At 34.5% G+C, this 17575-nt stretch overlaps 1 pseudogene; it reads left to right on the forward strand.

Moving 5' to 3' along the window:
* LOC149155123 (uncharacterized) overlaps positions 1-12212 on the forward strand; it is a 113701-nt pseudogene extending 101489 nt beyond the window's left edge.
* The last annotated feature ends 5363 nt before the right edge of the window (positions 12213-17575 follow it).

Genomic DNA, 17575 nt, shown 5'->3' on the forward strand with positions numbered 1-17575 from the left:
CAAAGATGCTATTTCATCAACCATGGCCTCTTTCCAGAGTTTGCCATCCTCTGAGTCTACTGCTTCCTTCACAGTTCTGGGATCATTGTCTGTAATAGATAAAGCAAAATTTGAACAGAAAGCAGATGGACTATACCTTTCTGGATGACTTCTTTCTTGAACTAATCTTCTCACACCCGAAGTTTGTGGCTCTTCATCTTCTGATTCGTCCTCTATTGTAGAGTCTGATTCTTCCTCCTTAAGCTCAAAATCTATCTTCTCAAGTTCCTTTGGTTGGACTTCATGTTTAATAACATTTTTTACCTCTCTGAACACCACATCTCGGTTGTACACAGCCTTCCATGTGACTGGGTTCCAAAGTTTATAACCCTTTAAACCATCCTTATACCCAATAAAGATGCACTTTTCAGATTTACTATCCAACTTGGTTCATTTCTCCTTTGGAACATGTACATATGCATCACATCCAAATACCCTCAGATGTGAAAGAGAGGGTTTCTTACCAGTCCATACCTCTTGTGGAGACTTATCCTCCAACGGTGATGAAGGTGACCTATTGACCAAGTAACATGCAATATCCACCACCTCTACCCAGAATTCCTGTCCTAACCTGGCACCACTAAGCATGCTTCTTGCCCTTTTCATCAATGTCTTATTCATTCTTTCTACAACTCCATTTTGTTGAGGTGTACATGGAGTAGTCTTCTGTCGTGCTATACCACACTTCTTATAGAATTCTTAAAATTCCTTGCTGCAAAACTCTCCACCATTATCTGTCCTCAACACCTTTATGTTCTTCTCTGTCTGATTTTCCACGAGAGCCTTAAATTCTTTAATCCTATCAAAGGCTTCAGATTTCTTCTTAAGGAAATATATCCATGTATTCCTTGAGAATTCATCTATAAATGATACATAGACACAGACTTACTTAGTGATGGGACCTTCACAGGTCCAAACACATCATTGTGCACAAGTTCTAATATCTGTTTCGCCCTCTTACTACCAGAGGAGAAACTCACCCGATTTTGCTTCCCATATACGCAATTTTCACAGAAATCAAAATCCAGAGAGCTATTACTCAAACCTTCTACCATACCTTTATGATGAATTATTCGAAGGCCCTTCTCTCCAATATGTCCAAGCCTTTGATTCCACAACATGGTCTTCTCTCCAGAGACCACTATATTTTCTGCTCCACTTTCAAGAACCATAGAACTGTTGCACCCATTAATAACAGTGCTACCTTGCAGCTTGTACAGAGTTCCAATTCAAACTCCCCGCATCAATACTAGTGCTCCCCAAACTATTTTGTAGGTATCATTCTCGAACACTGTTTTTACACCTGCATCATCCAGCTTGCTTACAAAAATCTGATTTCTAGCCAATGCAAGAATATACAGAACACCCGAATTGTTCTAACCCTTCCACCTTGCAACTTCAACTTTACTTTTCCACGACCAATGATTCTAGCCTTCCTATCATCCCCTAAGAAGACATCACCACCATCGTATTTCTCATACTCGCAGAACCACTCTCTATGGGGAGTGAAGTGAAAGGATGCACCGAGTCAATCAACCATGCCCCATGATCTACATGTGTACTTCAACAAGCCAAGTACACATCCCCACCTTCATCTGAGGTGGTTTTCACCTCTGCAGAAGGAGCATCATTAGATCCCTTTCCTTTATCAGGAGCTTTAGATTTACAGTCCCTTTTGTAGTGCCCTTCCTTTGTGCATTTCTAGCACACCACCTTTACAAGATTTCCTGGAGATTTAGATCTACCTCTAGATTTAGATCTCCCACTCGATGACTTATTTTTGTTTCTGTTCTAGGACCGTCCTCATATAGACAAGGCATCACCATTCTAGCTCTCCATATTTTTCCATCTCATCTCCTCCATCAGCAAGGATGAGACTATTTCATCAAACTGCAAGGCAGTTGCATTGCTACCTATTGCAATAACTAGACTATCCCACAAATCTGGTAGAGAACACAACAAACTGATGCACTTATCTTCATCTGAAATTCTAATATTAACAGATGCTAACTGACTTACCACAGTATTAAATTCATTCAGATGCTCTGTCACCAAGCCTCCATATTTCATCCTTGGGTTATATAGCTTTTTCCGTAGGTATAGTTTATTCACCAGAGACTTAGATTGGTACAAAGTCCCTAACTTGTCCCACAAAGCCTTCGCCGTAGTTTCCCCTGATACATTCAGCAATACTGAATCTAAGACACACAATCATATTGTGCTCTTTGCCTTCCGATCCAACTTCTTCCATTCTTCATCGGACACTCCTATTGGTTTAGTACCTGGATCTACCACGATCCACTGATCTTTATCCACCAACAGATCCTCCATCTTGAGTTTCCACAACTCAAAACTCTGACCATTAAATCTATCGATCTCTATCTTTCCACTGCTCGCCATCTTCTTTCACCACCAGAATCGATCTCGCAGATCTCCCACTGAACAGAGTCTACCACATGCCCGAGTGAAACCCCTCAGCAATAAAGGCGTCCGCTTGAAGCCAAAACTGCTTTGATACCAAATGTAGGTTTTAACCTCGTACAGAAATTACCTGCATACAAATTCTAAAACATAGAAAATAAACAATGCGAGAGCATAACACACACAACACATATACACAGATATTTTCCCCTGGATCCCAAAACCGAGACTACCAGCTTGATTTTTCATTATTTTCCTTTCAATGTTATAATACATATTTATACATGCCAAAACATCAAATACCATGGACTGAAAACCATCGCGTCCAATACCATGGACCGAAAACCATCGCGTCCAAAAAACATGTGCTAAAATCATGCATAAAACCATAGGTGGGTCCACCCAACCTAACATAAGGTCCAAAACCAAATTTTTTTTGGGGCACTACCCCGGACCCCATAAAGTGAGGTTACAGGTACACCTCAAACCTCCTATGACCCCCCCTCCCCCCCGCTACACAATCGGCACAACAAAGGGGGGCTCCGCCCCCCCTCTAACCCCCCAGTTAACTACGTGGGCTAGTCGTGGAAAGAATATAACACAACCCAACAGATCAGATAGAGGATAAGGAGATGACCTCAGCATCTACACAAATCGAGACACTCCTCCATATTGAAGAAGCTAGGGAGTTTCTTTTGGCGATAGAGATCTAGAAATGGAAGGCCACTACTTTTAGTTTCCAACATGGATCAATTCCCATGGAGGCTCATCAGAAGGAAATAAAGGAGATTCAAGAGAATGCAGTAAGGGTGGCTGCCAATTACACTAATAAGTTTGAAAAGGCTAAACGAAAATAGAAAAATATTTAGATGGAGATCAAAGAGTTGTAGGGAGAGGTCTAGTTACTGAAAACTGATAAGGATGATATGTTCACCTTAACACAACACATAATGGCATGCAGGTCCCCTACTAACTATTATGCCCTTTTCCTTCATGAACAGTATCTGTTTTTCTGTCTGGAAAGTACTCATCAGAAGATAAGTCACTACCTAGACGATCCCATGTAGTTGCTGAGGATTTTGAGAATTCACAATCATATTAACCAACTTTTTCTATGTGAATTATACCTACATGATTATATCTTGGGAATTGATCACTCATTCAATCTAGTACCATTTGTAGGAGATATTCAGTTGAGAGCTTTTACATCTTTTGTGATTAATCAATTCAAATGGAAAAAGGCCCTCCATAAGTTTGATGAAAACCAGGAAAATCATCCATTTATTGTCATAATGGAGCATTTCTAATCTGGGGATATTTTTACTAAACATCATCGGTTTCTTAAACTAGAGGGATGAAAATATCGGATGCTCAGGACACAACGATGGTGTGTCGACATGTGCACAAGACAGATCTGCACTTTTCAAGAAGAAGCTAAGGATGCTTGCAGAATCATTGGATGCTTTCATCATCAATAGTATGGGTAAAAGAACCCTTTGGGGACACCAAATTTGTCAGAGCATTAGGGATAATTCCACGCTACATTTCTTGTATACAACATTGTGGAGTTCATTGGTTGGGGTTAAGGTTCCAATTTCCTATTATCTGGCTACCTTCTGATCAGTATAGACTGGTTTATGTTGTGGATGAAGACTAGTCGAAGGATATTGTTCACTCAAACGGGTTTAAGCTCCTTGGGATTGATATGGAAAAACAATACAACAATAATTTCATAGTATAATCTAACCCTAATCTACGCAGGAAATGGTTTGCATGAGGACATGCAAACAAGTCAGTTGGGGGGAGATGTTGGTCAATAAAATTACCCATTTTCACTCACCTTTACCTATCCCTTTTTACCCATTTCATAGCTTTTATGAGGTCGATTTATATCTCAAAACAACAAAGGTATATTACATTGGCATGTCTTCTTGAAATATTGATTAATGAAGCGTAGTCCTAGGGGAATATTACTTAGATGGCTTGCTGACTGAGTTTTCTTGCAAAATCAGAATGAAGTATGCTCAGTGAGATACGATTAGTGCAATTTTGTTAATGAGTTGGCAGTGCTATTCAAGGACGGGATTGTTAGAACTGTTCAACTGCCGAGAAGCTAATGATCGACCTTGACTACTATCTTTACATTTTGTTTCTACCTGAACAATTATTGTATATTTATGGGAAAGCATGATTGCCACCATTTCTGAGTTTGTTAAATCCTATTCATGAAATGATGAATTATATAAGGCTCAGCGTAGCAGAATGATGGACTTTTACGGGAGATGTGTAACAGCAAAATTCAAATGTAATTATTTTTTGTTAATGCAAATTCCATTATTTTGTAATCTTGTGTCGTCTTTACTCTTCGCCATAGCATTGATTGGAGAGTTGGGCCCACTCTCCTGATCAAGCGTTGTTAGAGTTAGTCGCATGAATTACTATGTGTTGATTATACTATTATTATTTTGTTATTTCTTCTTTAATGTTTTATCGTTTTTTTATAATTTCAAATTGTTATTACTCTAAGTTTTCATTACTATTCTTTGCTTTGTTGTTACTCTAGATTTTCATTACTGTTATTTATTTTGTTGTTATTCAATTTAAGTATTTGTTGGGTTTTGTATCTTATTAATGCTTAATACTAGGTAGGGAACCTGTGGCCTGTATAGACTTTGCATGATACCTTGAAATAATTAATGACCCCGGATTGACAATTAATGTGGTAACGATTGGATCTATAACTCATATCTTAACACCAACAACAGTAACTTTGTCAAACTTTACAGGAAAACCCTAGGATGCGTTAGAGCAAATATCCTCACTGTCATTAATTGTCGAATGAATGATCATCATAGAGTTGGCCGAGAGGAGGTTGTTACCTTGGAATGGTACCAACATCTCTTAGTTGTCAGATCTAAGCAGGGACAAGTGTAAGGCTGGATTGAGAAGACGGGTAGTGCGAGAATCAATGTGTTAGCTAACTCCCTCAGTGTTGGTGCAAGTGGGTCTATTATCTGGAATACCCAAGGCTTTCCATCGGTTGAAGATGTGATAATTCTCTCATCATGAAGTAGGGATTAGGCATATATATCATAGAACATAGATAGAATGATGGTGCAATATTTGTGAACATACCTATTAACGTCGTAAATATTTTTTTATAAAACTAATCGACAAAACTATATTATATTTAGACTATAGGAAGGTGGTATCCACGATCGATTAATAAGGACTACAGTGTATGCGAATACATGCACTTTATAACCATGTCATTGCCAATATTAAACTATACACTAGCGTGATAAGTCGGGTTGTTGACACCTATTTTCGAATGGTCATATAAGAGACCCCATGTAAGACTAGGAGTCCTTCAATTCAATTTTATAATAATGACAAAAGGAAATAAATAACACTAATCAGGTGAGAGTTTAAATCCCCCCTCATTAGAAAAACATCTCTTTTAAAAAAACTTAAAGGATTCCCCCTCATTAAAAAAAACATCTATTTTAAAAAGAACCCAAAGGCACCCCCGATCAGGGTGACGGATAAGGTAATGCACCATAATGACGGTGTCAGAGGAATGATGGAACAAGGACAGGTGAGTGTAGCTCGCATGATAGCTCAGAGGTATGCAGAAAGGCACTGTCGTTTTGTAATGAAAGATGGCAGAAGGAATGTTAGGTCAGAGAGTGGGGGGAAGGACGGTGATGACGGCATGACGAGACAACAGGGTGGTGGTATGTCAAAGTATAAAAGGAGTAGAGCAAAGAGGAAGAATAGAAGGTGAGGGAAGCATGGAAGGAGTGGGACGAGGGAGCCACATCCTACACCAGCAAACAAGGATCATGCTACCGGGTATGTAAATTGCTACCCTCCTGTTATTATTTCCACCGTTGGTAGTATGCTGGGGGGGTTAAAAACAGAGGAAGGGAGGACGAACAGGGTCCTGTCAAGGGGAATAGGAAGAGTGATCAGTCTAGACCTCAGAACATGACAGAGCCTGAGCACCGGGACTGGAACCAGGAGAAGGGTAAAGAAATAAGCAATGACAAAAGGGGGAAGCAGGAGTATATACCATGTGAAAATAACAGAGAGGAAATGAGGATGGAAAGTTGGGGTAAAGGCATCAGACATAGCAGTCGCTTAAAGGAAGCCAACGAGAAGAGCATAAGGAAAAGGGACTGTGAAGGAAATCTGATAGGGAACCCTTGTAAGCCATTACTGCCTTCCCAGGAGGAGCCCTCTGACAATGCTGAAAGGGCAGTTGGGATCATGGCTAAAGGCTTTACCATGATACGGAATAACCGGGATGGGGAAGGGCGAATTCCAGTAGGGGAGTGGGCAGATATTAGAGATGCAGATCAAAAAAATCTGCGTGAAGGAAAAGCAATGAGAAACAGAGGGAGGGGCAGGGATAGTCCTCCGGGTGAACTGGGTATAGGCAAGTGTACCCACGAACAGCCTAACCCGGAGTGGATGGGCACTTGGACTGGTGAGGATTTTATTTTAACACATTACTGCTCGTCTTGTGAACAGATAGAAGGCAGTAGGGAGATGGCTCGAGCAAGTCGTAGAAGGGGTCGAGGACGTAGTCGTGGTCGCCAAGGATAGACAAGCAACCGCCTGGGACCATAGAATAGTAACACCACGGGTAATTGGCAAGGCTGTTGACCGATGAACGAAACCATTCAGGAAGCAGCCACAGATTACATGAGAAATACAGATGAAGGCATAAGAGAAATAATTGAAGACATGGAAGCAGAAGTGAAGGAGGAGGAGTCTGAGGAGGAAATGGAAGAGTGGAGGGGTATGGTTTCTGACTCGGGTAACACAAGGGGTCGAATGGCTCAGTATAAGCAAACACTGCACCTGTACTGGCTTATGAAGAAGCTGCTATGCAAGGCAGTAGAGCAGGTCTCAATGGGCATGGCCTTAATTACAAGAGACATGCCTGATTATAAGAAAGACCTGGAGACCATACAATTTCAGCTCTGCAGGCAAGACATGAGATTGGACCGTATCAAGCGCAACACCCCAGGAGTAGCTAACAGGGGACCTGTGCATGGGGGTTCAGCAGCGAACCCAGCAACGGTGGAAACTGACCACGAAGATCAGGATGAGTAAACTTAGCCTCATTCTGTTTTCAGATTAGCAGTGTGCTCTTTTTTAGCGGATAGTATCTTTTATATTTCTGAATGTCTATAGGAACAATAGATAAAAACTCTATTTCTAATTGTATGGTTTACATAGCATGGCTAGAAAGACTACAGACATACCAATTTTGGATGGCCTATGTTATTTTTAGGTGGTTCATAGCTTGGTTTCCCATTGGGAACGCTGTGGCCACCTATGTCATGTATGTGTTCTCAGTTTGCGGATTATAAATAGAAAAGGAACTACCTAAACTTACAAAAAAAAGAAGAAAAAGAACCCAAAGGCAAATATCTGATTAAGTCCACTATTGTAGGAATGATTTTGTAGAGAGACAAAGTGGTAAAATATTTTGTTGCTTATCTCTTTTCCAACACAAATAGCAGTAATAACATGACTTACTAGTTAATATTAACTAAATTAGCTTATGTATGTGCTCTCCATTGAATTTTAATATTTAATGAGAGGTATATTGTAAAATAGTTTTTTTATTTCATTGAAGAAAAAAAGACATGATACCAACATATATAGGATGCTCCCTATTAATTGAAATCTAAACATAGAATGTACAAAATATTCCCAAAACTTACCAAAAAGAGTCCAAATTTACTTGGCTAGAAACTTCTCAAACACAAACACATTTTCAATTAATTAATATAACTTAAATGTTTACATCTAAAAGTATAAATATCTAAGGTTTACACATCTCCTTTAAGTCTTACACATCTCTTATAAAGAGTTCTCCGTAATATTATTTTCACATGCCATTTGTCAACTCAAGAAATTATATTTCAATTACTTTTATTTTTATATATTTTTGATGATATAACATTAAGTTAGTATATATTGATTTTTTTTACTATTATTTTATTATTCTTAAATATAATGTTATATGGAAACATCTCTCATATTAGATTATAGAGTTATTAAAAAAAATATACATTTTTTTTTTTATTTTGATAGTTTCGAAATAATTTTTTTGGAAAAATCAAAATTCCCATCCAATTCTATAAGTTTAAACAAATTTTTTTATAAAAATGAATTAAAATAAAAACATTATTAAAATAAAAAATTATTGATTAACCTACATATTTAATAAATATATAAATAAAATTATGAATATTTAAAAAAAAAAAAAACAAATTATCATATTATACACCTTTTAATATAAAATTAGCTAAAACTAATATAGATTTTTTTAATGAAATTGTAATTTTCATTATTTAGATTATATTTTTTAGAATGTATAGATAAATTTAGTATGAAATTTTTTTAAAATATTTGTATTAGGTAAATTATATATTTCAAATTTACAATTTAAAAATACTAATAATTCGAATTATGTAAATGGTATATTTCAAATTTGTAATTTAAAAATATTAATAATAAATGAAAATGAAAATTTTAAACTTTCAACTATTTGACTACACCTACTACCTTGTTTTAAAATGGTGTAATCTAATTAATCAACATTTTTATGTTTTTGGTAAGAAATTTAGGGTATAATTTTGAATAATTATATCTAAAATACTTTTTAAATACCTAAATAAATTAGCACTTTTTTATGTTTTTGGTAAGAAATTTAAGATAGAATTTTAAATAATTGTATCTAAAATACTTTTTAAATACCTAAATAAATTAGCACTTTTTAACGTTTTTGGTAAGAAATTTATGATAGAATTTTGAATAATGGTATCTAAAATACCTTTTTAAATACCTAAATAAATTAGCACTTTCAGAAACTATTAAACACTTAAATTTCAAATTTTAAGGATTACCCTACTCGAAAAAGATTGACCTACACTTCTTAGCTTCTTAAATTAGTGTAACAGACTCATGATTTCGTGAATTATTTCCATTTATTTTATTTTCTCTGTACTATTTTCACAGGTACCTGAAGATCCCGGTCTTATAGGACACGTGAAGAGCTTTTTCCTAGATGATGCAGTAACATCCGAGACTTCAAGTTCGCGGATTTCATCAGATTCCAATGCAGCCGAAGATTTCATTGAGGTGAGTGATTCAATAGAGTCGAACACGTCTGAAGATAGCGCACCCAGATCGCCTCATGTTCAGAAAGGGAGAAATGGCGGGTGGCCTGAACATTGCAAGGGCGGTGCGTTCACAAAATGGGTAGAAAAAGGTGATATTGTCATGAGAAAGGAACCAGTTTTAGCCAAGTTGAGAAACAAATTCACAGAAGGCGAAGAGGACAGTGAATTAACTGATGCTAAAGCAGAGCGCAGGAGGAGGAAGAAAGTCAGTCACAAGTTTAAAATTCTTCGGTCGATCATTCCGATTGTCACAAAGGTACTCCGGTTCAGAACATAACTCATATCTGTAAATATTTCTTCTTAACACATGCCTTTTACTGTCCTCACACAGGCTTTCTACTCTGTTATGATTGGGATAGCTTTTAGTGTCAAAACCCTAGCGGAAACTTTTAAATCCCTATATATTTTATGCATTATATTTCACGTTATTTTTGGTAAATAAGGAAAAACTTAGTTAGGTGAATCATTTCTTAGTGATAAAGAGTTATGAATTGTGTTATTACTGTATTCACAAATGAATTTTTTATTTTAAAGATTAAATCAGTATAGGTTTAAGTATAAATTTTTAGATTGTAAAAATTGATAAGGAAAATTGTACTAGTATTTGTTGACTTTTTAAAATAAATTTGTTTATAATGTGTCATTTTTCATTGTTTAAATTGTATTTTTAAATGTTATATAAAGTATATAGCTAATTTATTGGATTTCATGGAAAATTGACAAAAAAATATACCTAATAAAAAACCAAAATGTGAACTAGTGAGACTACTTGAAATGTTTTAACCATAAACACATACTTTTTTCCAAATGCTTTATATAATATATACATAATTATTTTTAAACAATATATAATATATAGATAGTTGACGTTAAAATATTTTACATATTATGAATATGAAATATGCACTACATTCTCCACATTAAAATGGATTTTTTATATTAATGTATATTTAAATATACATCAATATTGCTTCTTGTATATTAAAATATCTTATTATTGATTGGCACTAAATTTTTTTATTATTATAAATATTTGTAAATATTGCATATTAATTTTATATTAAAAATTGAATTAATTACACATCTCCCTCTTATTTAATATTTTTTATTTTACTTCTTTCAATTATTTTTTGTTTTAACATTGAATATTTATTTATTTTTTCTTCTGGCACCCGAAGGCATCAACACCCCTCGGCCTATTTACTGACCTAACCCCAAGAGCTTTCGGGATTCGACCCTGTGACCTCCCATTGGTGAGGCACTTGATTTGACCGATTGAGCTAACTCTTGGGCTAACATTGAATATTTATTATATTAATATCTATATAAATTGGTTAGCTCATTTCTTTTTAAAATTGATATGAAATTATATTAAATTATGTAGACATCTAAATATTTCATCACAAATTAACTTTATACTAATAAAAGGCACAACTCAAAAAAATTGACTTGTGCAATTTTTTAGGGATTTTGAAAACTAATATTATTTTAAAAATTAAAATATCATAAAATCATCCACTAATTATAAACTACAAATTAATCTAGCAAATAACAAACCTACTTAAAAAAACCAAAAATAAATAAAAAATTAAATTTCATATGCTTCACATATGACAATTGATATATATTTATGGAGTATAAGAATAGAAAACAAAAATCAATATTGCATTATACTAGAGTCATAAAATCATAGTTACCAAATTTACAAAATACTAAAATAGGACAATTCAATTCTAAAATGTTTAAAGTGGATCAGAGCATTGAAAATTCATCCTTCTTAGTTTACCCACAGGGATTTTGAATAGAATGTTGACGGTGGTACCTGCCTAAACACAAAATACATAGTGGGATGGCATGCAGGACGAATGAAAGGAATGGGAAGATCGTCATCTATTTTAGGAGAAGTGATCGAGTATTTGAAGCATCTGCAATGGAGAGTGCTGGAATTAGAATCCTACAACAGGCAAACAGAAGTTGATCACAACCATATCGAGGAGCAGAATCCAATCGGCCGAGCAATAATTGATAAACAGGACGAGGAACTGAGGAATGCAGATGAGCACCTTAAAAATCCAGGAATGGTTGAGAGGAAGGTTCGTGTTGCAGAAGGATCGCCCACATCTCCCATGAAGACCAGTGATGGATCCATAGCAGAAATTGAAGTTACCATAAATGATGAGAAGGCTCTCCTTCAGTTGAAATGTTGTTGGAAAAATGGTCTGTTGTTCCAAATAATGCAAACTCTGAGTAGTCTTCATCTGGAGATTTATGAATCTCAATCTTCTAGGGTACCGAATAACTATTTTGTGGCAACCATTAAAGCAGTGGTAATTCAACAGGTCAGTACAGTAATCATGAACTCTGAAGTGTAAATTTGTCTCCCAACTTAGAAATTCACAAAGTTTTTGTAGAAAATTTCTGTAATTGCTTTCCATCTCTGCACAGGTCGGGCAAACACAACATGGCCAGAGAGAAACCATTGCTCGCGTGAAAGAAGCTATCAAACGCGTTGTCTTACGAAATGGGATTTTTACATTTTTTTCCTAAGGGTGATCAGGAGGAGTAAGCCTATAAAATATATTCTGTAGGAGTTTAATTAGCCTGTGATGGATTCTCAACGCGTCTCTCCGCAGATTTTATCTCAAATTTCCAATGTAACAACTACAATCCAGCAAAGTGATAAACTTTCTATTTGTAGAATTATTGAGTTTTTTAATACATTAAAATAGAACTGAAAATAAACTTTCTATGTTCAATTAATCCTCTCTCTATTACAGCTTCCTATTTCCATTTATGTAGGCCTAGTTTTAAATTTACTTATTCTAATTAAAAGAAATTATTTTCATTAAAAATAACATAAAACAAATTAATTTATATATATTTTTTTTTTGGGTAATTATTAAACCTATTAAACCAATATGTCTCACATAAATATTAAAAGATACTGAATTATTAAAAAAATTCTTCGACAGTGAATTATTAAAGAAAAATCTGTTAAACATATGAATATATCGAAATTATGAGAAAGTCGAGAATTAAAGTAAATTATGGTGTTAAGCTATCCAGAAAGACATACAAAGTCAATCAAATGGTGATATTTATATTGGATACTTTCAAGATTACATTTCTATAATTGCAATGGGGGTTAATATATATAGTCACTGTTTTTTTAAAGAAGAAAAAGACCAGATGAGTAAAATGTTATTCAAATATCTAAATTAAAGAAGGTTGAATGCTACATTTTGTCAAAAAAATTAAATACATAATTTGTTTTTAGAAAAAATTAGTTAAAGACTCGGTGTGTGAAATATGGAAAGGAATGCTAGTTCTTCTAGACACTAAATTGATCATGAGGTTAAAATGATTTAACTCCTCTCTTGTGGTTTAGTGTTTATGTTTTAGAGCTTTTAAGTTAGGGTTTTGCAATTATGTTCTAATGCCACTTGGTCAACTTTTTGAATAATCCATTGGAGGGCTAGAATATGGCTTAATCTAGTGGATAATCTTGAGCGTCTTAAACCTCCTTAATCAAACCCATAAGAATAGCGACTAGGCCTTTCTAGGAACACATTGTCATAATCCTAAATGAGTTAACAAGGGCTCAAATTAGTAGTGGAGTAGCTAACTTACACATTTGAGCAACAAAATCCCAACTATAGTTGCAACATCCCTACCTTGCACTCAAGCTCAACATGGAATGAGCTCATGTACATACATATTGAAATATTTTCTAGGTTAGGAGAATTATTCCTTGTGTATAGAGCTAATAAGATCCTTAACTCTGAAATAAGGTATTTTACCCTATGCATTTACTATGATTATTCTAATACATTTGTATTTGTTGTCTAGTCCACTTAGGCCTAAGTATGATGGAAGGAAAAATTATGATCAATATAATCAAGATTAAGGCTTCATCAATGTGATGCTAACTAGTGACCTCATGAGCCACATTTCCTCCACTAATCCCAAGGGTTCAAAGTAGAATGAATTGGGACTGTTGTGAATAAGGAACCCACAAAATCAAAGGAAATGTATCAAACATAAATCAAAACTTTCAATTTGCAACTCAATGATAATATTATGCTACGTGAGGTTATGAAGCTAGAGGACTCTACACTGATTGGTTGTTTCCTAGGAAAACAATGGGAGGGGGATCCCTAAAAATTGGTTAGTGGAAAGTCCCCATGCCCTACTTAGGTACATTTTGTGAATGGTTGGTTAATTTGGATATTAACGACTATAAAGGATGCAAATAGAACTCTCTATAATAGTTGAAAGTGGGGTTTGCAAGCATGATATATTAAGAAGTGAAATCTAGACATTGATGCCCATTCAATCAAGCTAACTTTTCTCAATTTTGAGTAAGAACATAAGGGATTACTTTTATTCTACGATATGAAGAAGTTTTTAAAGAAATTAGAAATTCATTAGGTCTCTTATGTGAAGCAGGTACCTCATTCAATGACTCTAATTATATGGGAATGGCTAGGATTCTTATGGGACTTGACCTGTCCAAAGGTTTAGTTGATTTTGTTATAATTTGGTAGGGTCCTACAATATTCTACCAAGCCCTTGAATATGAAAGGATCCTCCTTAAATGCGGCTAGAGCCATGAATATGAACATTTGGCAAAGGATCACTCTTTTCAATCTAAAAGGAAATTTTCGGTTTGGAAAGCTCCCTGAGGCACAAAAGACTCAACTCAATATCTTTTGAAAAATGATCACTTTAAGGATCCAAAAAAAATTCCCTTGAAGGAACTTTGGTGTTATTTTCACTATAAAAGGAGACACAAGTCTCATAGTATAAGAAATCCCTATGTAATATTCAAAACTTTGGCCACTTTTCTATCTAGAGTAAGTCATATTCTTCTATTCCTCTTAAATTTGAAAATTATTCTGGCCACATTATTTCCAGGTCTTGGGAGGTAAGATTAAATACAAAATCCTTGGATTAAGTTGGTGATTTCTTACCTAGCCTCTCTATTATCTACATCCCCATCTTGTTCTTCTAATTGCTTTGTATAGATTGGTGGTGGCCCTGTATGATGAACCAAATATTTTTTCATTTCCTTGTACCCTTCCCTAAGAAGATATTAGGGTCATAATAAATTGGTGATTCCCAATATCCTAAGGCTATCATAACCAACCTCCAAACTAGAAACAAGATACTAGACATTTTTTACAAAGGAATTGAGGAAGGATTGGGACACTTGGAAGAGAAATATTCTAAACTAGTTCAAAGAAGTATAAAATAATTACCTTCTTTAGGTAATAAATAAGAAAATTATAAATTCAGAAGTAGATGATAACAATCTATTATTGATATCTTTAGAGAAAACACCCCTAGGGATAGTTCCAAATGATCTTATTAACCTTCAACTATAGAGAACTAGTCGATTCCTCTAAGAAATTGGTTATAAAAAGATAATTTAAGACTAATAATCCCTCAATTTTTTTAAAAGAAACTATGAGAGACAAGTATAAGGTATTCCAATATTTATCCAAGCTCTTAAGAAGTTGTGATTTCAATATTGTTAATTCTTTAATAAGAACTAGGGGAAATTTAATGGGGTGGAAGACAAGATTATTCTCATATTGTAACTCTTGGGATTTTTCATCATGGTTTGGGACTTATATCCTTTATATGAATCGAGGGAAATAAATTACTTTTTTGAATATTTATGGCTCTTAATCTAATAAGGAGCACTGGAAAAATTCTTCAACTGTTCTTGACTCCGTAAAACACTAGTAGTGATCATAGGAGATTTGAACTTCTCCTTCGGCTCACCAAAGGTTTGTAGCCCAATGACCTAGTGGATAGTCAATTAGATTTCATCATAAGTAATTTGGAAAGGATAATGTTTTTGGATATTTACTTGGAAAAATTCACCCTAACTTGAATGAATAAGAGGATAGGTGAGGCAAGAATATGAAATAGGTTGGATCACTTTCTAGTTTTAGATAATTTTTTTGAAGAGTGACTCAGAATCCATTAATGTGTTTCATCAATATGGGACTCTGATCACAATCCAATGATCCTTAGGGTGGACCCAACCCATGGATGTACAACTAGCACCTTCTAGATTAACCTTAAATGGCTCAAGGAAGAGGACTTCGTCCAAAAAATTTAAGACTCCGGGAAACCCTTTAATTACTCTATTAACAAATAAATTCCCATCTAATTCCACCAAAACATGAAAAAGGTTAAGTGGATAACGATCCAATTGTCTAGAGAAAAAAATAAAAAGATCATAGAATATTAATGAAAGTTGAAGAAATTCTAGTCTTGAAAATCACCAAGGATGGATTTGGATTTTTGTTAGAAAAATAGAAATCTAAGATAAGTCAACTTGAAAAGAAATGAATAAAAATAAAGATAAAAAATGGTGATTGAAAAGCAAGGTAATTTATATTTAAGAATATTATGATAATGAAAATTATATGCATAGATCTTCCAAGTGTATAAAAACATAAATATTGTTTGGAAGATTGCAAAAGAGGAAGGATTCATAGCAAAAACCTTCCCTAAAATCACTTATGAAAGAATTAATTACTCCAAAACCTTATTTAAAGGTGAATCTCAAAGCTATCATTTATCTTGTTATCTAGATTCTTCCCCAAATTTTTTAATCCAAAGGATAATCAGGAACTTATGGTGGAGGTGGGAAAAGAAGAGCTCCTTAAAACTCTCCATAGATTCTAGGAGGACAAAATTATTGGTCTAGATGGCCTCCCTATTGAATATTTTACCGGTTACTATAATTTTATTGTATAAGTTCTTAGAAGAGTAATATAGACCTCAAGACCCATTTGGTGAACATTGGAATCCTTCAAATCCACCTTTATAACACTTATTGCTAATGTCGATAACCCCTCTTTCTTTGAAAATTTCTTCCATATCTCAATATGAAACTACATCAACAAATTATTCTCAAATATCATCTCAAGGAGATTGAAAGATGTTCTTTCTTGACAAATACCCCTAAGTAGTTTGGCTTCCTAGAAGGATAAGAAATCCACGAGGTAGTGTGGGTCTATGAAGGTCACCACTTGATAAAAACTAAGAATTTAAGAACAATGACTATTAAACTAAACTTCTCCATAGTTTTCAATATAGTGAATTGGCTCTTCTTAAGGCTAATATTCATGCATCCAATCTTGAACTATTAATTTTTTATATGAGTCACGAGTTTCATTAGTTTGGCTCCTTCACTTTTCTTATCAATAATATTGCCTATTCCTTCTTCAAAACTAAAAGATAAGTGAGGTAGGGATGTCCACTATATTCTCTCCTCTTTCCTCTAGTAGTACAAAGAATCAATATATCCATCCATCCATCCAGGAAAATTAGAAAATGATAGTTTTAAAGTTATTTTTGTAGTAAATTCTTGTAATTCTTCTCATTTACTCTTTGGTGGTTATATCCTCAGTTTTTTGTGATGGAACCAAAAGAATGATTAAAAAAATAAAATATATCATGGATCTCTTTTGTGAAGCCACTTGCATGAACATAAATCCAACTAAATTGATGATCTCTTTTTAGGGTTTCTTAGATGTAGGAAAACTATGTGTCTCCCAAATATTTTCCTGTCCAATAATCAACTTTGATGTTGGATTCAAATATTTAGTTTCCATTTAAAATTTAATCTCCATATTAAAAGTGAATAGTAGTGGCTTATTTCCAAGGTTGAAAAAAAGATCAATAGCCAATGAAAAAGATGGCTCTCCCATGGTGGAAGGATAGTTCTTTTTAAGTCTATCCTTGAGACTACCTCAATATACAAGATGTTCCTTTCCTAGATATTGAAAGGTGTCTTAACATGGATAAAAAAATTATACTATTATTTTATTTGGTCTAGGGTGAGAGAGAAGAGTGGATGATCCTAGTCTCCTAGAGGAAATTGCAAT

Source organism: Pinus tabuliformis, chromosome 9, assembly GCF_031772625.1.
Source record: "Pinus tabuliformis cultivar Carrire ecotype Pingquan chromosome 9, CPIR1, whole genome shotgun sequence".
Taxonomy (NCBI): Eukaryota; Viridiplantae; Streptophyta; class Pinopsida; order Pinales; family Pinaceae; genus Pinus; species Pinus tabuliformis.